The sequence below is a fragment of the Scomber japonicus genome, chromosome 5 (assembly GCF_027409825.1).
Source record: "Scomber japonicus isolate fScoJap1 chromosome 5, fScoJap1.pri, whole genome shotgun sequence".
Taxonomy (NCBI): Eukaryota; Metazoa; Chordata; class Actinopteri; order Scombriformes; family Scombridae; genus Scomber; species Scomber japonicus.
In genome coordinates, this window is record NC_070582.1 from 27,924,686 (window position 1) to 27,950,397 (window position 25,712).

General features: G+C 42.1%; 1 protein-coding gene across 1 annotated transcript in view; it reads right to left on the bottom strand.

Moving 5' to 3' along the window:
* Positions 1-25,712, bottom strand: part of znf423 (zinc finger protein 423) — a 146,586-nt gene that overhangs the window by 46,868 nt on the left and 74,006 nt on the right. The window lies entirely within an intron of this gene.

The following is a 25,712-nucleotide window of genomic DNA, read 5'->3' on the forward strand; positions in this document are numbered from 1 at the left end:
GAACAGAAAAGAAAGATTTCTGGAAGTGTGAGGAGACATAATTCATGTTGCATGTCATGCGTAGCATGAACATAATGTCAGTGAAGTTAACTAGAGCTCTCAAGTGTTCAGTATTGACTTAAAAGTAGAAGAATAGCATTAAGTTAACAAAGCTACTCAAAGTCACAACTCTCTGTAGATAATTGAACTAACTATATGACACATGGAAACAGAATTATTAAAGTTAGTTGTCATCTTTGCAATTATGTAAACTGCATAATCGCACTAATGTCTTAATTGCAGTATTGGCCATTATCGCACTACTGTGCACATGTAAATTTAGTTGCTATGGTACTGGTATTTTGCACCCAGTATACCAGTATACCTTTTCACAGTTTTATGGTCCATCTGGTGTGTCCACAGAAACGCACATCATACATACCCACATGCACCAAAACAGCTGGCAGATTTTGTCACCCCTGCTGTCTTCTCACTTGCTTGTTCTCTGTTTGACAGAAGGTGTTGATATCTAACCAAAATAATTCATTATAAGGAAAGCATATGCACACACACACACACACACACACACACACACACACACACACACACACACAGGTACACAGAAGTCTGTTTAATAGAAGAATAATTAGAGATGAACACATCTTGGCTTTCTCACAATTTTTGTCATTGTTTCTTCATAGTTTTGAATGGATCTCTTTACATTTCCTACAGTGAATACCCCTGTAAGCATTGTCTTCCGCAGTGAGTGCGTTTGTGTTACAGGCCATGTCTGTACTTTAAGCTTAGTGCTACTGCAGCGCACTGGGACTGCTGTGTGTACTCAATCTGTATGCATGGTGTGTGAGTGTGTGGTGTGTGTCAGGCAGAAAGTGTGTGTCAGAGTGACAGACAGAGACAATGAGAGAAAGGGATAGGGATAGGGAGAGAGAGAGAGAGAGAGAGAGAGAGAGAGAGAGAGAGAGAGAGAGAGAGAGAGAGAGAGAGAGAGAGAGAGAGAGAGAGAAAGAGAGAAAGAGAGAGAGAGAGAGAGAGAGAGAGAGAGAGAGAGAGAGAGAGAGAGAGGTGGTGAGTTGTGTGTGTCTGGGGTGTGCATCTGCATCTCTCTCTCTGTGTGTGTGTGTGTGTGTGTGTGTGTGTGTGTGTGTGTGTGTGTGTGTGTGTGTGTGTGTGTGTGTGTGTGCGCGTGCGTGCGTGTTTGGTCCAGGTGCTGAGACCTGTGTGTGTCCCTGGGCAGGGAATGCAGGGGTCCCTGGACTCTCCTCTGCTTCCTGCTAACGAGACACACACACACACACACACACACACACACACACACACACAGACACGTACACCTCCACACACACCTGCACACTGCATCGATCAGGGCAAGGATAAGGGTCGCTCCGCACCCCGTTAGCCAGCCGCTAAGGACCAAGCGCCTCAGGGCACACTGCCCCCCCCGCCTACACACATACACACACAAATACATACATGCAAACACGCAGATATCTCATCTGAATTCAGCCCCAGAGTGAGGCTTTAATGCAGCCTTGCATACTAAAAAGGCAGCCCTTGCACTTCACTACTGGACAGTGTACCATAGCAACAACTGATGATGAACACTGTACCATAGCAACAATTGATGATGAACAGTATACCATAGCAACAACTGAATGAACATGGTTCCATATCAACAACTAATGATGAACAGTGTGCCATAGTAACAACTGTAGCTGAACAGTACACCATACTAAAAACTGATGTTTAACTGTGATAGCAACAGCTGATGGTGAAGAGTGTACCATAGCAAAAACTGATGATGAACAACGTACCATAGCAACAATTAATGATGATAATATACCAGTGTCATCGTTGTGCAGCTCTGTCACAAATTGTCATTGTAATCCGGTTTTCAAGCTATATTTTTACACTATATTTTTGGATCCCAGTTTGCTTACCTATACATTTTAACAAGGTGAAAGAGCAAAGCCATCAGTCATTTGGATCTCAGCTCGGTGTAGCCTGGATTGCCTTGACTGACTCTTTTAATGAGGACTAAAGGCAACTTTACCCTTGGATTTTATGCCTTTATCCCTGGTTGAAGGGCTTGAGGGACAATGCTTGAGTATTAAAGGTAGGAGGTTTCTACAGTTTTAATGGACTTGACTCAGTCCAGTCATGGGCTTCCACTTGAGAGATTGGACTGCTAGGCTTGATCTATGGCCATAGCAGAAGAAATCTCCTCCAGCAGCAGTCACTACCATACTCTAACTTCACAGCAGGAGTTAGTGGATAGCATGCCCTCCTTACCTACCCCTTAATCTCACTACTCCGGAGGGACAGTGTAGGAGCCCACGGTCCCTCCATGGAAAGCACTCTCGCCCCGGTTCTTCGCCTGGCTCCTCGACCAACTCCTTCGCTTCATCCTCTAAAGCCATTTGTCCTTGGAGCAAGTGGAACCAAAGAGACAAACCAAGAACCCCCGGTCAAGTTCCACCGTCTGCTGCCTCACAGAGGTCTGCTACTTCTGTCACCTGCCAACTTCCTCCCAACCTTGCAGTTTACACCGATGTAGGACAAGAGTAGGTTTTTATTTAACTTACTCCAAAGCTATCGACCTTCATCCCTCAGTCCATGCTGTAATAGTACACACCCGAACTAATGACATCATGTCAAGACAATCAGCCAAGGCTGCACCAGGACAACAAGTGACTATGCTGCACAGTCGAGTCAGGGAAAAAGATGTGTAATGTCTGGCCCCATCCTCACTATTTCAAAGATATCTCAACGTTTATGTCGTCCTCCACCAGTGGCTGCAAAATTTCAGTTTGGCAGCAGGATGTAATTTTATCAGCATTTTTTTATAATTTATGGACTAAGCAGGACTCAGGACAAAATAAAAAATGGCCTCCACCCAAGTTAAAGCAACTAGTTTCTGATTTTATCCATTTCATGACCTATAACGCTCTCTGGCGCACCTCTCAGCATGACCCTTTCTGCACTTAAACTTCTCCCTTAGAAAAGCAAGTTTTACAACAGTGAAGCTCCTGCTGGCCTTTTCTGTGATTTTAAAAGCACCATTACCTTTTGTGACCAGTAACAGAAGGAATAAGCCATTTCTCTCCCCTAATCACGTTCACATTGCCTGCCGTCCCATGTCTCCTCCACTGCGTCATGCCAAAATACCAAATAAATCTAAGACAGTGTTAGTCAATGAGAGATCTCTGTTTAATAAGTCATTTGTGTGTAATAATTTAATTTAATAACAGAATCTGGATATTTGTATGTCAACATAATCGTGTCGTGCAACTTGAGGATTTTAGTCATTTAATTGAAACCTCCCTTCCCGGTTCTTCTTTTTTTCCCCCACCAACCGAGACATTTTGGAAGGGAGGAGGGGTAGCTGTTTTCTTCATAAATTTCAGTCTTTCTTGTATTGACTTATGACTAGATTCTTCCTTTGAGGCACTTCCATTTATACTCAAGGGGAATATCAAGTGTCTGTTCCTTCTAGTCTGCAGACCCCCCAAATATCCTTTTAACTTTGTAAACAAATTCTCAGATCTCCTATCAATAATCCTACTGAGATATGACAGGTTTTTAATTTAAGGTGTTTTTAATATTCATGTCTGCTGTACCTCTAACAGTGTAAGTGCTGAATTTTCTCCCTGACTGATTCTTTTCATTTATCTCTCTCACCCCTGTCATCCCTTTCATTGTCAAAGCCGTACTCTTGACCTTAATGTGTCGTACGCTGTTAAATGATCTGACTTGATATGTCCTGATCTTTGTAATTCTAATCACCATTGCATGTTTTTATTTGGTTTAACCTCTTCATTTTAGCTGCTCGTGTACAGAGTCAGGGTCTAGAGTTTTTAATTCTACCTCTGCCAGTATTTTTAGTAAAGCCTTTAACACTATCCCTTGTGAGACAGATCCCTTATTATAAATGGATGAGCATCTAACTAATTTCAATATCATCTGCAATTCTATCCTTGATGAAATTGCACCATTTAAAACCAGGAAAACTGAACACATGTCCCTGTCGCTGCTGAAATGAAAACATTTGTGCTTTAAAACATAAATGCTGTAAAGCAGAGCGTCGGTGGGAAGCGTCTAAGCGTCACTGGGCCACCATGTGGACCTTAAAGGCTCTGATGACGCTCTTTAATGCTGAGATCAAAAACTTGAGACATGCCTACTTTTTCCATCTTGTTCAATCTAATATTTTTAATCCCAAGATTGTTATTAACATTGTAAGCCATGCCAATGATGCTCCCCTTGTCCCTTTTGTAGGCTCTACTCCTGCAACTTGAGTTTTTAAACATTTTTATTCAAAAGATGTCCCTCATTTTTCACAGTATTACCTCACCTGTACACGCCCTTCTTAAGGTCATGAATGCCTTACTTTTAGGTGTCCCTTCATTTTAGTACTCTAGATGATGTCAGTACAGTGTTTGACACAGATGATGAATCGTTTAAGTCATACCTTACACACTGAACTTTCTGAGTGGGTATTGCTGAGTCTCGATTTTTCACCTTTAAGCTGCGTTGTGGGGTTCCTGAGGGTTCAGTGCTAGGCCTGATTCTGTTCACCATTTACAGCCAGCCTTTGGGACATCTCGTAATATCACAACAGTTTCCATTTGTACACAGATGATACCCTGGTTTACCTCAGCTTTGACCCCAATAACTCCAATGACATTTTTTTTTGCTGATAAACTGTGTTGAGAACATTCATACATGGATAGATAAACATTTCCTTCAACTCAACTCAAAAAAGATTGAGATACTTCTATTTGGTACTGACTCCAACACTCAAATACAAACATACTAGCTTCATACTCTTAGCTTATTAGTGTAGAAACATTGGTGTTTTAATTGAAGGCAAGCTCACTTTGAACTGCCACATTAAATTCTTAAATTTTACTGGTGTGTGCTATGGTTGAAAAAAGTTACATTATTTATATTTTTAACTAACAATGGTATTTTCATGATTTACCATGCACTCGCAGGTTGTTTCGACAGATTATGCATGTTTAGAATATCAATTCAGTTCAATTAGAAAACACCTCAAAAGCAACCTCTAGCTTGACCACTCGTCTGTATGTCCATAAATGTAAATGTGTGGTGCGTTTGTGTCAACAGGTGCAGTGAAAAGTGTGGGCCGAAGCTGAGTAACACCAGTTTTTATGTATTCTGTAATTAACACTGATCCCATATTTATTTCCTCTTGCAGAGCAGACGTGATAGGACTACAGGGACCTACCACACACAGACACAGACACACACACACACAGACATACACACAGAGGAGCTGCGTCATCAGAAACCATTAGCAGGCAACATTAAGTGGCTTACAGCTACAACAACACCAGGCTGTTAAACTTTATGATCATTATTATAGGAAACGATGATTGCCACTGCTATGATAACGCTCCAAGACAGCAGACGTGGTGTAGAGCAGGTAATTTCTTTATGATTACACCAAAGGAATGACAGATGATAGATGGATGGAGATGTGAAAATGTAGCTATCATGAATACTCATCTCTCTTCAGTCCACTGAGAGTAGCTTCCATGGTTTTTACACGCTGTGCTGCATCATATTGCATATGTTTTGGAGCATTAATATTGTATTGCTGAGAGGCTTGACAGAAATCATAAACGTCCCATAATGATTTATTTGTGTGTGTGTGTGTGTGTGTGTGTATGTGTGTGTGTGTGTAGTGGTGGTATGTAGGCCAAAAAGTTTAAGGTAACTACTAACTGCAAATCTATTTATGAGGACAATGAAGTCATTAAAGATAAAAAATAATCACTTTTTAAAAAATAATGGTGTGGTCATGCTGGAAAAAAATGCTGACAGAGGCATGTATCCATGAGAAAGCATCTGGGTGAATCAGAGGTTAAAAAAGGGGCGGGTGGGGGGGGGGGGCGGGGGGGCTTGGTCTACTCCTTTTCTGCCCTCAGCTAAAGGGAACCAGAGAAAGATAGAAAATGAAACAGAGAGAGAGGGGAAGGAAGGAAGGATTGGAGGCAGAGAGAGAAAGCAAAAGGCCAGCTTCTTCTTTGATGCAGTATTCTATGTGTATGTGTGTGTGTGTGTGTGTGTGTGTGTGTGTGTGTGTGTGTGTGTGTGTGTGTGTGTGTGTGTGTGTGTGTGTGTGTGTGTGTGTGTGTGTGTGTTGGTCTGTAGCTGTGTGTGCATATTTGTGCCTGTTTGTGTGTATGAATAATTCAGGTCCATGGAGAGGGCAGCCTGCTGCGGTAATGAGGAGGACATGCATTGATACCAAATATTGCTGGTGGGAAGCTATCGATCCAACAGTCATTTGTCCAAACCTTAGTCAGGAAGCTAGAGCTGTCTGCAGCCTTTACAGTGACTGACAGACAGGCGGATAGACAGAAAATACAGACTAACACAACAACGAGAATGCTGATGAGGGGTCCGTGATTATTATGACACTGGTCTAATGATAGTTCTATTTTGAGAAGTTTTGGCCACCATAATGTGTTTAATTTTAAGTCTGAAAAAGTATTTTTTAACTTAGGATCCAATTTCCCTCCTGCAGCACTTTCTTCTCTGTATTTAAGATGTGAAAGTCAATAGATTTTTTACTTACTTTCCAAAAACAAAAAACAAAACAAAAATCTTGGTATTCTTTCCAAAACTAAAAGCTTAATTTTCATCAGTGCCAGTTTCAAATCTATCTCTGGTTCACAGTCAAAAGGCAACAGAAACACTTACTAACACTTACTAGATTAACACTATGCCTCCTTCCTGTTAATGGCTCTACCCTAAATAACTCTAAATGGCCTCTCACACATCCACACACTGTCAGTATAATGTGCAAGTGATGCATTCATTGTTTCTTCCACACTTTCACTGAACGTTCAACACAAGCAAACATATCTTCACATACTGTAGGTGTACTGAAATGAAAAGTAGGCTATAGCAAGTCTGATGATTTGAACCGAAGCATCAGCTAGACCTGTTAGACTCCACTGTGAAAACAGGGCTCAAAGAGAAAGAAATAACAAAAACCAACCCCACACCCTTTTCTTTTGTACAGACCTGTTCTCCATCACCCCCACCCCCCACCCCCCTCCCTGCCTCCTGTAAAACTTCACATCTCCCCATCCAGACACACACAAACACACACACACAGTCTCCCTTTCTCTTGGTGTCACAGTGTCAGATATTCCAGGTTAGGGAGAACACTGGGGAAATTACACCTCTACCAAGGCCCCTAGTGCTGTGCGTGTGCGTGTGCGTGTGCGTGTGTGTGTGTGTGTATGAGAGAGAGGGAGAGAGAGAGAGAGAGAGCGAGTCCAGTGAATCTGAGGTAAACCTGTTACCGTAGGGGAAGTGGACAGACAATGAAGAGAGGGAGGCACTGGTGGGAGGGTTGGGGGGGGGGGGGGGGGGGGGGTTGGGTGGTTGAGGGGGTGGGGGGTAGGATGATGGAGTGCAGGTGAGAGCAGCAGGGATTAAAAGGAGGACAGGACAGAAGAACTGACGCCAACCAGACCAGGCCATTCAACCAAGTCCCATAGCTTCTCATTATGTGAGTGGGGAATTCACATCATTGTGTCCAAGCTATTCTCTACTCAGATGTATTACCAATCTAACCTACATGTGGTATAATCAATAGAGATGGTATAAAAAAGTGTTTGTGTCGATACATGTAGGAAAAGATGGAGTAGAGGTGACCATGAGCTGCTGGGGAAATGAATGGATCCATATTCTTTTTTTTTCTCCACCTAGTGTTGGCGAAACAATCAATGTCAGAATATATGATAGTGTTGATTTCAATGTGTTTGGATCAACAGTGTGTCCAGTTTTTACAGAACAAACAGGCGACAAAAGACGACAGAAGGGAGAAGAGTTTACATTCGTGATAAAGTCAGATCCGTCAATGAGAGCTGGGGGGAAAAAAGTGTATAGGCTTGGAAAACTGGCATTTAAAACAACATTTTTGCAAATCGATTCATTCCAATGTTTCAAAGTTCAACTTCGTGCCTTTGACAGATCGCAGGCCGTCTTTACTGCGCTGACCTTTGATGAAACAGAGAGCCGGAGTGTCCAAAATGGAGGAGGCTACAGTAGGTAATTAGCTGTGTTGCACCGTCCGCTCTCATTTAACCTCACCTAACAGACGATGCTATTAATCGCTGCAAAAAGAAGAATGGTTTGCAGACACTTGTGAGACAGGAGTTGATGGTACGCATTCATCTCCTGAATGAACTGAACTTGATTGTCCAGTTAGTTATCAATCTAATAAGTCAGTTATCAAGCTCATTAATCCACAACTCTTATTTTTCCTTTCAATAACTCTTTCCAGCACATTGAAAAGAACAGCAGTTACATCAGGAAGGAAACTCTTGGCTACTAGAGTTACTACAAATTGTATGGCGAGCAGTTGGAAGGCTCCAGCACATTGTACAAAAATATCTATGCATACCTATGTAAGATTTCTTCAGCTTTCTCTTATGTTATCTCTATTATAATAGCATATAATCACAATCTAATTATGATCTACAGTCATTTTTGAACTGGTAAAAGAGGGTTACATAAAAACAAAAAAATAGGTCTTGAAAGACTGAAATCAACAGGTTCAGGTGGCTTGTTGCTTTGGTGACATACAGTAAAAACTCATCACCTGATTGGTCTCCAGCACCCATCCATGTGACTGACGCAGGTGCATTATTCCATGCTTCCTGTGGCACTAAAAGCACAGATTGAAAATAGGATGGTGGGAGGTGTTTCTGGACCCTTTTCACAAAGCTCAATTGCTTTTGGCTCTGTGGTAAGTCTGACACAAAGTGGTGCTGGGAATCAAACCTGCAGTACCACTCTGAGCAGCCACAGCGGGCACTATGAGACTACACTCGCAAACACACACCCGTACACTTACACACACAGAATGCCAATCGTGCTATAAATGCGCACACATACACACACACACACAATTACAGTACACACAATTACTGTCAGTCACACTGTACTCACTGATTCACATTTTCTCTCTTTACCCCCCTCCTTTCTTTCTCTTTCTCTGTCTGACAAACACACACACACACACACACACACACTCATTCACATAGCCACACACCCCAGGCAGCAGCACTCCGACCTCAGCCTGTCCTTCACCTGTACAGGCCAGTAATTACAATGTGACACCAGACAGAATAAAAACAGCCCTGCAATTACTACTGCAGAGGGAGAGTGCACAAGTAGGTAATGTATCCATCTCTACTTATTTTAACATGTATTTTTATCATTATGGAGGAAAATCTTTTATCCTTTCCATTTGTAGTGTCTGGGAACTCATACTGAAAGATATTAAACAAGATTTTCATTGATGCATTTTAGTGATATTCAAAGACATGTAAATCAAAGCAGAAAGGTGTGGGATAGACATGTTGCGTCCCAGCATGCGTGTTCCTGTTTTTCTCCTTCCATCACAGACTGAGGCAAAGTGATGCTCTCTCCTGTCCACTTGCTGTCTGTTACATGATGGCTAAATTAGACTGGCCCCTGATATGAACGGTAGACCGATGGGAAAGAAAGAAACACGCGAGACAGGCAGGATTCAAACTCAAAGCACCAAGCGTACATGAGCAGGGCAGTTGCATCTAGGACACGCCCGACTCCTCGACTATAAAGAAAAAACATCTGGATAGCATCCAAACGCACCATGCATCAACACACACACACACACACACACACACACACACACACACATACACACACACACACACACAAACACATGTACACACTCTAATGAAGCCCCGGTAGTGACGAAGAGCAGCAGGGAGCGGCGCGGATCGCCGAAGACAAGTGTGTGTGTGAGCTTTCGTCGTGCACGGTTTGTGTGTGTGTGTACGCGCGTGCGAGTGCGTGCGTCTCCGGCGGGATAATTATGGCGCTCCTCGGCAGCTGAGCGTGCCAGATGTACTGGGAGAAGGAGAGGGAGGAGGTGGGGAGGACGAAGAGGAGGACGAGGAGGAGGTGCGGCGCAGAGCAGAGAGGGAGCCCAGCACCAGGAGCAATGCAGTAGGGAGCACACAGAGTGTTATGTGAATATATTAGTGTGAATGTGTTGTGTGTCTATGCACTGATGTGTGTCCGTTTGCATGTGTGTGTGTGTGTGTGTGTGTGTGTGTGTGCATACCTGAGAATGTGTGCTACAATATGTGTATGTGCCTGCATTAGAAAGCATCTCAGCGTGTGTATTTCCAGACGGATGTCCATGTTCGTACATACTAATACAGTGCAGTGTGTGTGTGTGTGTGTGTGTGTGTGTGCCTGTGTGTGTGTATCTGGCATGGACGATTTTGTTTCTTGCCATCCACCATTAGCAGGTTGGCTCCGTCACAAATGAGCGTCTCTCATCCAGGAGAGATACAAGGATGAAGAGGGACAGGGAACATGAGATGAGGACGTGGAGAGGGGTTGCTGTGAAGGGAGAGAGGGAAGGGCTGACAGAAAGAGAGAGGAAAAGGGAGATTAATAGAGAAAAAGAGTGGACAAAGTTCTGGAAATAACTTATTGGATGATTGAAATTCCATCTTAAGAAAAAGCAATACAATGTCAACTGTCATTATTTCAGGGGGTCGGGAAGAGTGGGGGGTGTTTACGACTACAAACCACCACATTACAGAGCCTTTAAACAAAACCTGACGGAGCACTGCAGGTGAGCTGTGTAGGGCGTTGTGAGGGCACAGGCTGTCAGTGAAGGACATCCCATAATGCTGATTTGCACAAAACTCGCTTTTAGAGGTTTATTATTACGTCGTATGCAGGTCATAAAGCACACATGAACACGGAGTAAAAATATTTGGGTATAAATGAAGTTAACAGCAGTGCCAGTGCATTCACCCAACAAACAGCATAACAGCCACACACATACTGGTTGTTTACACTATTAAATATTGCTGCTGCTGCTGCTGCTGTTGAAAGTTCAGGGCGAAACTGTATTTGAATTTAATTCTACTTGGTCTAGATAAAAAAGCAGAATATCAGTTGCAACTTGCTAAATACACTTTTATAATGTTGATTTTTTAATTAGTGGATAAGTGGATGACACGTTTAAAGATTCATATTGTGAGTGTGTGTACATTGTATGGAGAAAATTACGCAAACTGAAAGAAAGAAAGCAAGAAAGAAAGCAAACAATGACTAAAAGCAGTGCAGAAAGTAAGAGATTCTCTCCTCGGTGGCTGGCTTTGTCACCTTGCTCACCCAAGGGGGGGGCTAAGCAAAGCACCTTGGGAAATTACTGAAACCAGCATACATTGATTTACTCAGAATGATGTGTGCACATGCCTGCGTGTGTGTGTTTGTGTGTGTGTGTCTTTGCGCCTGTGTGTTTCTGCTACAAGGCCTTTGTACAGCAATAAAGAGAACAGCCTGGTCGACATCTGTTTAGAGACGAAAGATAAGAGCGACAATGCATATCGTTGTTTCAACCTTTTCTCTCTTCGGCGCTCTCGCTCTCGCTCCTGCCTTTCTCCTGTCTTCTGCTGTGTAATTAAGAGCCAAAAGAAAAGCCTTCAACCTCTCCCAGCATGGTTTTTGCATCTCACCTCATGCTGTGCTGTTACCGGTCGTTCGATAATTTGCCTTTCTCTCCGGGAACTGAGGTTGGGCTAAAATTTTAGAAGCGGTGCTGAATCAACAGCTAGAGTAGCGGTGAAGCATACTATAAATCATGGTTTGTTTTTAACCCTCATAGACCAAAAGCACACATAAAGTACTTTTTTATGAAAGGAGGAAATGTGTTTCAGCATCCACACCTGCAACTTTGTGCGGACCACTTTTCCGTCTTTCAAATTCATACAGTCACACTCAGGAGCTACTCAGTATAACCACAATCTTGTTTTACCACTGAGCAGCTTGTGAAATAGAGACATTTAAGAATGCTTGTCACTCATTTTCTCATATCCTGACTCAAGAAACAACCTGCTCTGTCCCTTCACTAGGGTTAGGGTTAGGGTTAGGGTTAGGCTTAGTTTAGGTTACTTTTTTAACTACTACAGCCAATGTATGTATTGTCCATGAATCTTAATAAACTGAAGACAGCTATAATCAATCATTTTTATTTGCCAATCCCCCATGACGAGACATAACAATTAAAATCAATAATCAATCTCAAGCCCAGCCTCTGAACATCGCCGTTTTGATCATGTGTTTGTCTTCTTTCTATATAATGTTTGCTGAGGCTCAGTCTCTTGAGGTCATGATCTTAGTGTGATTTTATTAAGAGACAAGTGAAGTCTTTGTTACAACACTCACATGGATGTGTAGGTTCATTGTGCTGTCAGGAAAACATTGATCTTCTGAAAACTGTGATTCATAACAGAACATAAGTCTACAGCTTTCAGTATCTTATTTGGACATTAAACAGACTTGTGTGACAACAGATATCTAGAAATGATCCTGTTGATAGTGAGAAATGTGTCTTTTTTATTTAAACGTCAGAGTGGGCTTGATGGAAGTGGCTCCTGTTTTAAATGCTCAGGTTTAAAATTAATATTTTTGCTGGTAAGTACTGTTTCTATTTTCTCTTATCTTTCACTGTATCTTTATGCAGTGTAAAGTCTTCACTTTTCACTGGTGTCATATAGCAACCATACAATCAAGATGGCATAATAATGGCGTAAAAAAAACAAAAACGCATCAATCCACTTCCATATTACCAACATTGCATACACTATGGTCTGCTTAACCCTTAAATACTTTTCATGGTCAAATTTGAACAGAGAATGTGACCAGCATGTTGATTCATTTAGATCAAGTCAGTTTGTTTCAGAATAAAAAGAATAAACGCAGTGACTGTAAAGGAACAGATACACAACTTAAGTGGAGCTTCACAGCAGCTTCATGAAACTGAGAGGGTTCATCTAGAAGTTAGAATTCACTCTGGTTTTATAGTTGTGTAGCATTCTTTAAATAACTAATCATCCTCATGGTCTTGCACAGGCATGTACTACAGTTACAGGTGAACTGGGCTACAGAGATGGCCTCTATCATCATAATCTATATAGGTGTATGTTATCTCCATCATTCATACTTCTATTCCATCTCTACCTAAGTGTGTGATTACAATCTGTAGTCTGCACCTCGAGTCATGTTCACGTCTAATTATGTTCAATCCTTGACCGAGTCATCCACAGTATTACCTGTCCATCTCCCAGGTGCTCACTATACAGCTGCTCAAAACACCATTAATAACATAAAAACTCCCACAGTGGACTGACACTTGTGTGTGTGAGCTCTCTTCATTTCTGTTTTTCTGTCTGTCTGGCACCATCTCCCCCTCTCTCTGTTGGTTCAAACAAGGCTAGCAAGGTGACCCTGAATCACAGGCTGTGTGAGAGTGCGCGTACCAATGTGTGTATCTATTAGCGTGTGTTCATGTGCCTCTGTGTGTATGTGTGTGTGTGTGTGTGTGTGTGTACAGTCCCAGTAATTAACACCAGCCACTAATGAAGTCCAGCTGCTCGGCAAGAGGACTGAGCCTGAGCCAAAATCTGCCAGAAATCGCTCTCATCCTCTCTGTCTCTCTCTCTGTCTCTCTCTCTCTCTCTCTCTCCCTCTCTCTCTCTCCTCCGACACGCTCTCCTTCCAAGCTTTATTCATCTTGATCCACCCATCTGCACCCACGCTCTTCCTTCATTTCAACCTATTGATCTGCATTCAGTTGTGTCTTTCCTCCCTTGCCTGTTCCCTCCGTGTCTTTTGCAGTTACTGTCTCTGCATCAGTCTGCTGCCTCTCCTACTGTTTGCAATCGCTATGAATCTCACTCAATTGATCTGTAATCACCGCTATTACTGTCAACGTCTTGTTCTCCTGATGTCTCAATTTCTCATATCACTTACTATTGGCAGTGTCATTTTGGCAATGTATCAATCTGTACTCCTATTCCGTTCCTAATAATAAATACAAATTCACAAAATCTCCACAATATTTGCGAGAGCTAGCAATATTACTAAATTATCACAACTTTTCTGCATGAAATCAACAAACCATTTGAGATTTGGACTAATTGTCACATTTCATGTTGTGGTACTTTACATCATTGCATTTCTTCCCCCATATTTTTATGTTTATTTATTTATTTTAATGGAATTGTTGACTGATTTTATTTGTTGCATAACGTTGAGGTGAACGTTTATTTCATGAAGGCTTTTTAATGGAACAGTATTTTCTTTTTTTATACAATTTTAAGCACATGGTATGTATGCTTTTTATCAAAGGTGAGCATTTTTTAAAATATATATATTTCGGTACTGTTTCTCCAGAATGAAGTAGGCTTGCTGCAATAGAACCTGTTCATAGCGAGATCAGTTTAAGGTGAAAATAGATGTCACGTGCAAATGGTGAAATTTTATTATTATATCTCTGCCTCTATATCAGCTATACTGGGAATTATATGGTGTCACTCAAGTTCATGTAATAATTAGAATGATAAAGGTATAAATTGTCAAACCCCAGCAGGCGCACCTAAGCTGACAAAAGAATCATGGACTACAGATCAATCAGCTACAAACGCTCACACAGTAATAAAAAGAGGTCTAACCAAGCAATAAAAATACCTGTGTAGCTGAGTAGAGTAGTAGCACCAAAAATATTAAAATAGATCAATGCAAATAATAACTGCAAGTCTTTTTAACTGCTTTACACCCACCTATATTCCTGTTTCTTTTTTGGTATTCTAGTATCATCCTGTGTCTTTTGTCAACTTGTGGTCACAGAGTCTACCAGATATGTATCAGTATCTGCCTCTGCTTCTTATCTCTGACACAGAAAAGACTGGCTTTTTATGTGTTCCCCATCCTTCATTACCTGTGTCCAAGATGTTCTATCTTGCTCCTGTTATCTGCTTCTCATGCTCTCTTTTACCTCTAAAATACAGGTCAGCACGTCCTGCTGTGTTACATCACTATGCTTTAAGAAGAGTATGCAACCACCTCATCTCCCACACATGTACACACAAAAACTATGCTCGACATTGTCTTTGCTCACATACTCTAAACACTCTCAGGTGCTTTCTCTCACTGTCTATAACACACACATGTTCAGCTGTGGAACTTTACTACATACACAGAGTAAGTAATCAGCCTTAATGTATCCCCTTTAAAGACACAGAGCCTGATTGCGTTACCGTAAAGGCCCAAACTCTGTGTCTCACACACAAACGCACACACACACTCTCTCGCTCGCTACCAGCTGTGACAGATGTGCCTGTCACAAGAGAAAATGAATTCAGAATAGTTAGTGAATTAAGCAGGGAGTTAATTGTTGCTTGGCCCCTGTTTATGAAGCGCATAAAGGCAAAGCGCCTTGTTTGTCTTGTGACAATTAGCCAGCAGAGAAGGAGAGAGAGGAGCTTGTGTGTGTATATGTGGTTGTGTGTGTGGGTGTGTAATTGTCCCATTCGCTTTAGCAGCTGGTGCAGCCACACCTGGACGGGTTGAGAGAGAGAAAAAGAGAAAAAGAGAGAGAGGGGAGAGAAGAAGGGGATGCAAAGGGGGGGGGGGGGTGTTGCAGGTACAGTATAGTATAGTGTATAGCCCTCAATCTTTGGTCACCCTCTCAATACACTCACATGCACTGAAACACACACGCACATACCTGTAACTAGAGAATTAACAAAGACATCACTCACACAAAGCAGGCGACTTCTATACATGAGTTCAGAAAGCTGATGTTGCATGTACAAATATTCTCCCAGGCAAACACGGAACACGACACACATGTCACTTTCTCTCCATCACACAAACACACACACACCAACATTACTCTGTGTTCCGGTGCCTATCCTGGTTGGGTCTCTCCCAGTCTATTTGTCAGTGTGTCCTATTAGGTTTCCAAACAGCTTGTAATGACTGGTAATAAACAGCAGAAGAAGAAGAAGGTAAATCAAGCGAGAAGATGACAAAATGAGCTCTCCAGGGGACCGCCGCGCTCCCAGAATTCAAAACACACACACACAAACACATACAAACACACACACACATTCAGAAGTACACAAACAATTCTGCGTATGTGTGCATGCACAGTCAATAAAGCAGACAATAGCGGGTTATGGCGGCTAACAGAGAGCAAACACTTTGTTTTAACGGTGTCAGAGGAGGTTGGAGGATTGAAATGACAGACACGGAGAGGAAATGTTAAAGAATAAACAATGCGGTGGAGTATGTGGACTCTACACATTTTTATCACAACACTACACTGATAAATGTGAATGTTTGGTTCTCAAAAAGTCAGAAATGCATGTAAATGTAGTAGTTTAAAAGTGCTTTCCATTTTATTTTTGCTGTGACAGTGAAGCACAGTACTTAAAGGAAGTGCACATGGGGCTATGTACTGTACTGTATTTGGCTATTATGTCATAGAAACAATAGTATGTTACAGTTCACTTTATAATGGAAATCCTGCTAAAAGTGTAAAACTGTTTTAATACCTAATACATTAGAAAATACCTGCTCCTTTCACTCTATTTTAGTTCAAGTTCATTCATTTTATTTTATCATCATTAAAGTAAATCTTTACACAGAATCTTCATTTTTGAGTTTATTAACGTGTGCCTATGTTTGCCCCCTTTTATCCTCCTTTCCTTCATATCTCTCTCTCTCTCTCTCTCTCTCTCTCTCTCTCTCTCTCTCTCTCTCTCTCTCTCTCTCTCCTCTCTCTCTCTCTCTCTCTCTCTCTCTCTCTCTCTCTCTCTCTCTCTCTCTCTCTCTCTCTCTCTCTCTCTCTCTCTCTCTCTCTCTCTCTCTCTCTCTCTCTCTCTCCAGTCCCTTGTCCCTTCATCATCACTCCCTCCCTCCTCTGGTGTCACAGCTCGCTGGCTCCAGGTGGCGAGGGAGGGAGGGAGGAGGGATGTAGGGAAGGATGGATTGAGGGAGGGATGAAAGACGGGGGGGTGTGCATGTGTGTGAGGGGGGGGGGGGGTGCTGTCATCTGTTCCTATGTTCATACCATCACAGTGCAGACCAACATCCAACATCCTGCTCTGTTTTACACATACACACACATAGCCAAACTGTTCATGAGTGTGTGTTTTTTTAAATATTTTTCCCCCTCCTCATTAGCTAATTATTAAAGTGAATAAACTGATTGTGTTTGAGGGTTGTAATGAAGAAATATGTGATTCAGGACAGTGATTTGAAATGACGCTCCTACAAGTCAAAGAAGTATGGAGGTCTATTAATGGTAATAGTATACTGTGAGTGACTGATGTGTGCCCACAGCTTTATATGATGATGCGAGTCAGAACAATGTAGAGGCGTCTTCTTTTTAATTTGATTTTGAGTGTCTTTGTGTGATCTGTAAACCCTGTAATGTGTGAGCAGTAGCAATAGTAGCAGTGATATATTTTTTTAAATGTAATGCTGGCAGGGATAAGCGGGGGGTGGGGGGGGCAGTGAGTGGGCTCTGAATGAGTGGAAGTGCTTGAGTGAAGGGTGTTTAAACAGGTTTTACTACCTGCGATTTTTTCAGCTGATCAATGTGTTGAGATTTGAGCATACTCCACAGAGAAGATGTGTCATCACCTGTGGTGCTAAAAACTCTCTCAGACGGGACACTAGTGCCTGGGATGGGATTATTTTTATTAAGTGTTTCCACAGTACCTTATTGCCATTTTTCAGACTTTTCACTAAGCTGTTACTTCAACATACATAACGTTCAGGAGGACATTGAAAATCTCTCATCACTCTCTTTGTTTATCATTGCTCGCTGTGACGTTAGTTTCCGGTGTGACTGATGACCCCCTGGGAAAAAAAACTGTTGTGAAAGAGGTGTTTTCTTCAATCCAGAGCATTAGTGGAGGCACATGCACACACACACACACACACACACACCAACAACACAGAGGGCAGAGTGGTGTGTGACTTTTTAGTTCAAGTGCATCCGGGCAGAAGAAAACAGCAATGTTGCTAGCCGGTGGCAAAGACAAACACACACACACACACACAAACCCACACACACACATACATGAGTGAACCCTCAACCACATTATCCACCTCCATTGACTCTAAAAGCTTCTTATTCGCCTCATTAAGTCTTCAGTGATACAAAGTAACCACACCAGACGCTGCTTACAACCACATACACATACATACAGAGAGGTGTGTGTGTGTGGGGGGGGGCACGCATGTGCATAAGGACAGTGGAGAAAAGGAGTGTGGTGGGGGGAGGGAGGGTGGGAGACACTGAAGCACAGAAAAATGTGTGCACAGCCACACACCAGCTCAGCCACAGCCCTCGGGACAGCTGCTTAGACAGTAGACAGACATTACTAGTCAAGCGCATCACAGATTTGACTGCAGGCTAATAGACAGGCTGAATGCAGGTTGGCTGCTCTGAACTAGCAGATAAGTGTGACCTCCAGGTAGAAAATAAAAGCTAGCTGAGTTTATTTAATGCCTACCTCCACACAGAAGGGTTCATAAACTGCTTTTGGTCTGCACCCAAAGTCGCCATCAAATTGAAAGCTGAAAGTGTGACTGATTCATGTGAGAAGTACATGACTATAATCAAAGATATTTAACTGATGCAACGTCTGGCTAGCTGCCATGTGTCAAACAAGAAGCCATTTTGGAAGCCACAAAATGTGTCCTTGAACTGTTCATTGAAGAATGCGAATAGGTAAGACTACCTACCATTATTAGAGTGCATTGATGTAAATAGGTAAGTAAAGCTCATGCTGAGGACACATCATTAGCCACCGCTCTCTGCAGGGAGCACTTAGATCCAGGTGAGTGGCCACTCGATACCTCCAAGGCATCTGTGTGCGTGTGTGTGTGAGTGAATGTGTGTGTGTGTGTGTGTGTGTGTGTGTGTGTGTGTGTGTGTGTGTGTGTGTGTGTGTGTGTGTGTGTGTGTGGTGTGTATGAGGTGGGGAGGACAATGAAGCATGCAGCTAGCAGCAGGGATTGGGGTGAATGAGTCGAGGTGAGGGGTAATTGTGCAAAGATTTGGCTAAAATGTGTCAAATTCAAAATCATCTATATTTTATAGTGTATACTGTTTTTATACTACAGTTTGTTTTCCCACATCATGCAATGTGGTTCTTACACAAAATGTGTAATAATAAGTGATCCAATACTAATCTATATATTTCAAGAAGCAGGAGAATGTTTATACATGAAATGCTGATGGGTAGGCAGTGAGACAGCACAATGCTGCCTTGCCCGTAGTGTGAGCTAAGGAGACAGAAAGGGGACAAACCTTGCCGACAGGTGGGCTCTTCTACAGGCCATCCAATAGGCAGGTGGGGATGGGGGAGAGCGGAGGAGAGAATGGGCACGGTTAGTAAAACGTAGTGTGAACGTGGTGTGTGTGTGTGGGGGGTGGGGGTGGGGTGGGGGGGGCAAAACTCTGATTTATACCTTGATAGTGAACAAAACATGAAGCAAGATTCAAGACTGGTCATTTGTTATTATCATTATTGTAGACAGATTAGTGCACGGTCATCTAGCAGATGTATTTTATAGTGCAACCTTTATTAAATTGAATGTGAGAAAATCAAAAGACAATTTTTGAATGACATGACACTTATTTATGCGGTGCTGGTTTGACCTATGTAAAACTAAACAGCACTTCCTCAACTGTCAGCAGCCGCGTAGCTACTTGAAGCTGATTTGTTAATATAGCCAGTTAAAGCCTACAGTGATGGACACAAAGGGGATTTTTTAACACAAAGGGAGAAGAGCTGATGTATGAGGGAAGCAACATGGTGGTTGGGGCCGTAACTTTTACCAACAAGGAGAGAGAGAGAGAGAGAGAGAGAGCGAGACAGAGAGAGAGAGAGACAAAGGAGAGTGTAAAGTGTTATTGGCATATCAAAGTAAGGGTTACAGTCGGTATGCTAATTGGATACTGGCCCCTGATTAGGACCAATGAAGAGGGGAGACAACATGCTGAGTGTGGCTCTTTGTGCACACACACGGCGCGTGTTTGGTGCAGGCATACATATTGTTTGTGTGTGTGTGCGTGCGTGTGTGTGTGTGTGTGCTAGAGAAAAAGAGAGAAAAGAGAGAGTGTGTCTACATGTGTTTGAGACGTGAGGCCTCATGCTGTGAAATCTAGACTGAGGTGATTAGTAAAGCATTAGTGGCTGCATGCAACACTCAGAACATGCTGTCAAGGACCTTATTTAGTGGCTCGCGCGTGTGTGTGTGTGTGTGGTTTTGGTGGGGATATGCTGAAAATTTCGAGGTGTGGAAGGAGGACAGTTTTGCAAGGTATTTGCACTCTTAATCAGGTTTTAAGATTTCAAACACAATTAGTTCAAGGTTACAGTGAGAGACTTTTACACAACTGTATTAAAAAATAATCACAAAATGTATAGAAAGGCAGCCAGCCACTTCCAATAGCAACTTAATACACAAGTGTCATACATACAGTAGTCATACATGTGTGTTGAACTAAATCTACAGTCAACATATCAACAGAGACACTATAATGGAAAGCTGCCTTTTGATTACACATTGTCCAAACTGGGAGACATATTAACACATACACACACGTCATGTCTTCACCTCACACTATCACATAGAAGAAGGAACTTCTTTATGACATGCAGCCACACAGCAAAAAACAAGCCTACCAACTGCTGCAGTGTAATCAAAGGAGGCACGCATACACACACATATACACATATACATAGAATGAGAGGATGTAGGGGGGATTACAAAGACAAAACAAATGGAGACAAATGGAGCGATGATGAGAGATTAACCTATAAGAGCTACTGTATTCAGTCATTGAGCTTGCTTCTTAAGCCTTAGTGATGATAATAAATACTGTTTTTTTTTTCACTCTACAATAAGAGGTTATGTAAACAGCTACAATATAAATGTGAACAGGTGATGTACACCTTGTTCAAAAAATAGTGACATGTTTACTGCACAGCCATGAGTGTGATTACTGGGTTTCTGTAAAAATGAGCTTTTACACGCAGAGATAAAAACACCGCTCAAGTTTACTGTCATCCCTCTTTTTCTGTGCCGCCCTTCACCACCCTCGGCTCTGCTTCTTCCTCTTTTTTCTGTCGTCTCTCATCTCTCTGCTCACCACCGCCCCCCCACCCCCCTCCACTCTCTCTCTCTTTCTCTCACCCCAAGTGTGCCCAGCCAAAAACACAAATAAATACTTTCTACATACTCTTTTCATCTCCACTTCTTCAAGCCCTCCCTCCTTCTCCCACCTGCTCAGCAGTGTTGGGGGCTAAAAAAAAAAACGAACACGCACGCACGCACACACACACACACACACACACACACACACACACACACACACACACACACACACACACACACACACACACACACACACACACACACACACACACACACACACACACACACACACACACACACACACGCATACACTAGATACCCAACCAAAACCTGCATAGACAAAGATTGTTTTTCATGTAAAGACACACACAAACACACATATTGTAGAGACTGTTGAATGTGATGGAGTTTCTGCTCAATGAATGAGCAAAAAAAAGGCAAAGTAACTATTCTGTTTCTATTCAATTTAATAATTTGTCTTCAAGTACATGTGACGAATGGTCACTCATTACACTGGGTTTTTAAAGCATTTCTGTATGCAATTTGTATTTTATATTACATTTAAATGCACATACATGATGTTTACTGTATTTGCCGCAAGGCTTTTATCTTTACACGCTAAAAAACACTGCTAAAATTCTCAAATGGTGAGCTGGTACCTGAGGCAAAAACAGAGAAGTCCATTTCTCTCTCTCTCTCTCTCCCTTTCTCTCCTGAGTGTGTTAGCAATAGACTGAGGCTGTGTGTGTACAGTATGTGTTAATGTGTGTGTGTCAGCACAATCAGTGTACCGACATTTTTCAATGATCGGTACTAATCTGTAGATAATGTATTTCACATTTAGGGGCTTATCTAACCTCAAATCCTGTAGCTGCTGTTGTAACACTAACACTATGGAGCAGAAGTTACAGGTGCCATTTTTTGGGGGTAGATTTGGGGCTCCCTGTGAGAAAAAATAACATAACCACCACAAAAAGGTTGAAGCCACAAGCCAGAAAAAGTCAATACTCCAGATCAGCCCATACAATCTAGCCATCAGCTAACCAATTACATGAGCTGATCACAAGCACAATATTGCAAACACAACTAGCTATAGATCAGTGCCATTACATGACAATACAGTGTGTCCTATATATTCATTCTGAGCACTGCTGCTAACACTTCACACAATCATTAATGTCAATGGGCTACTAATGATTTTCACTCTAACGCTGTGCAAGCACGATAATACTCTACATTATTGTGGAATCGATTTGAGTCATTGACTAGTACATCATATCCCAGAAACCTCCCTCTCCTTGTTTTTCAAAGGACATCTTTGTGAAAGGTGCTGTTGTAAGAGTAGTGTAGCTCATTAAAGGAATAGGGTGAATTGTGATGGTGACAGTGGATTGGAACGGAGCTTAAGAAAAGGCTGGCAATAAGTCTAGCAGTAAATATACAGCATCAGCTATGGTGCGTCAGTTAATAAATGCTGCAGCTTCTCAAGACAAAGAAAAATCTTGACTGAGGTTGCTTACCTGACCAGGCTCACTTAAGGTAGACTGACCCTTTAAGGTGGATCAGCCTATTCTCAATGTTAGTGTCAATCTGCTCCTAAACAGAGAATGGAGAAATGCCCGGCTGCTGGGTCTCTCCCGTGTTTTGCTCAGCCCCCCCCAGAGGAAACACTGCAACACCTTGTAAAGCCCAATGCATTCAGAGCCAGTGTATGCAAAATCTGCCAAAATGATGAGCAAACCAAGAGGGGAATGAAACTCTGTTAATTTCCTTTTTTTCCCTTCAACCTTCTTGCATGATTTCTCTATGCCTCCTATTGTGCACAGTCCCCCCCCACCCCTCTCTCTCTCTCTAGCTCCCTGTCTGTGCCTCCAGAGCAGGGCAATGACCACATGGTGTTTTAATTAACTTGTGTGCTGTGTTAGAGCCAAGGCTAGCAGGAACACACAGAGAAATGTGACTATACCATCACAGTAAAGCAGAAACTATATGGTGGAGAACCACTGTCATTTAAGGATGTCTCCTTTAAATATTAACAAGGGCAGGTCTTAACCTAGTGGTCATTTATGTGGCTTGTTAAGTCAATTACTATGACATGCATTTTTATTTATGACTGTGCACTTGTGATCTGATCACACAAGAAACATGTAAGGAAGTAAAACCAGGAGTAAAAGATCTACAGTCAAAGAGAGAAGATGAAAGATGGCGGAGAAATGCGCATCTTTTTTTTAATCTGGTCATTTTCTCACCACCAAAGCTCATACACCATATAAAGTCTCTCTCTCTCTCTCTCTCTCTTCAGTATGTGCAACCTTCTTTATGAAAAGATGGGGGTGGGGAGGGTTGTAGTAAATGTAAGACTAAGAACAGGGAAAGCTCTTAAAAATAATGTGCCTCAATTTCATAATTAATCTGCGCTAGGCTTTCACACAATTAGCACGTTAATTAACCCAAAACTGCCACTACTGTGTGGGGATGTGCGTGTGTGTGTGTGTGTGTGTGTGTGTATGTGGGGGTTGGGGGATGCAGAGAAAGTGAGGAGAGAGCGAGAGATAAAAGCGGAGAGAAGGAGAAGTTATCTACCAGACAGGGAGGAGAAACTGTGATAACACCGGGAGAAACGACAGAATGAAGGGCAGATTACTGAGGATGGAGGGGTGGAGGTGAGAAGGTGAGAAGCGGAAGGAGATCAAAGAGGGGTAGAAGGTGAAGTGTGGTGGAGGAGGGGAAAAAAGTGAAAGAATGAAAGGGACGTGTTTCAGTATTGCAGTGCAGATTTGAGAAGACTAACAGAGAGCAACAGTAGATAGTAGAAACTATACCGAGGGACCTATTGTATCCACGCAACTGCTACGACACGTGCATGGTGGTAGGTCTTGCGTACGGAGGCTGTGCGGGCATCTCCACGTACACCTGCTGTTTTGGTTCATGTGCAGCAGTGCAATGTGAAAGGGAGCTGAGTGAATAAGGTGAATATGGATCAGCAGGTATAGTGATTATTAAATACTCTCTCAGCCAGTCACATCACTGGTCTCATAGCTCTGAAACTGTTGTGTCAATCACAGTTAAACGTGATGATGAAAGTTCAACAAACAGAAACACACATCACCACAAATGTGCAACCAAAGACAGATGTGGTTTTTCAATGCAAACTGACTGACTTTCCTGCTTTTAACCACATTAAACTGTATTTTCTGTGCTGTTTTTGTCATTTCTTAATATATTAAGCATTAATCTGTTGTTGCAACAAGTCTAGTTTGCTTTAGTTTGATCCTGTTGATAAAATCACCAAAGCAGCAGCGGATTGACTTGTTTATAACGTCTAAGACCAAATTTCTACCAAAACACAACTCTCTTTGTGCTGCTTCATTTGAATGAATTTCCAGCTGTTTGTGCGTTTTTTCCCACCTGTGCACCATGCAGCGCTGGTCACCAACATACCACACAGACACACAAAGCGGCTTTCAAGGTCCCTTGTGTGTGTTCTTTCAATTTCAAGTGTGTGGTGGGAAAGTTTGTACCTATGTTAGTGCATCTCTGATTGTGCGTGTGTGAGAGTGGTGCATGTGTGTGCATGTGTGTGAAGTGTCAGCACAATGTGTACCAATAATGTTCAGTGCCAATTTACAGATAACACATTTTGGTGCACTCTGTGTGTGTATGTGTGTGTGTGTGTGTGTGTGTGTGTGTGTGGTGAGGGCATGGGGGATTGAAGTAAAAATGACTGTACCTCTCTTTCAACACTCTCTTCTAACAAGTGAACACTAACACACACACGCACACACACACACACACACACCTCAGACTACATCGGTGACTGTGGGGTTGCCTGTCAGGTCTGGCTAGGGGCTGGGGGGTTTGTACCCCAGAACAACTCATAGGTCCACCTCGTTAATCTCCATGACAACAGAGATGCTAAGGCAGCAAATTAGTACAGAGCAGAAAATAATGTCACAGGGGAAACTCCTAAAAGAACACAGACTCCAAACTGCAGAGGCAGGTATTTGTGTTTAACTTCATTTTTAGTTAAACAACACACTCCACTTATAATTGGTGCATTCACATAATTCAATGACCTTATCTCAACCCTAAATGATTAAACTTACCTCCTTATTATATTTCATGGAAACAGCAGCTTGCTATAATACATACAACTGAAGATACACTTGTTGGTGCAATGTCTCAGTCATACACCTGAGATTACACACTGTAATGGACTGCATTGTTGCAGGAGTACAAATAGTATAACTGGGGGACGCCCTACTCAACAAATGTATCTTTAATTGGAATTGGTGGCTTGGGTAAGTTTTCCACAAAAAAAAAAAAAAACTGATCATTGGTAAAGCTATGACACTTCGCTTTGTGTGTGCTCACCACCTCAGTGCCTGCTAAGCATGCCTTTTCTTATATATATTTATATATATATTTCTTATATATAGTATATTGTGTTATACTGTATATATGGATAAACCTGTAAATTATAGCTATAATTATCTGGAAGAAGTATTCAAGTCTTAAAAGAAGGCTATAAACCTTCTATAAAAAAATTGTGACAACCACAATACAACATTGCTAAAAGTATTGATGGTTTAACTACTTTCAATAAACAGTATATACAGTATATGTGTATG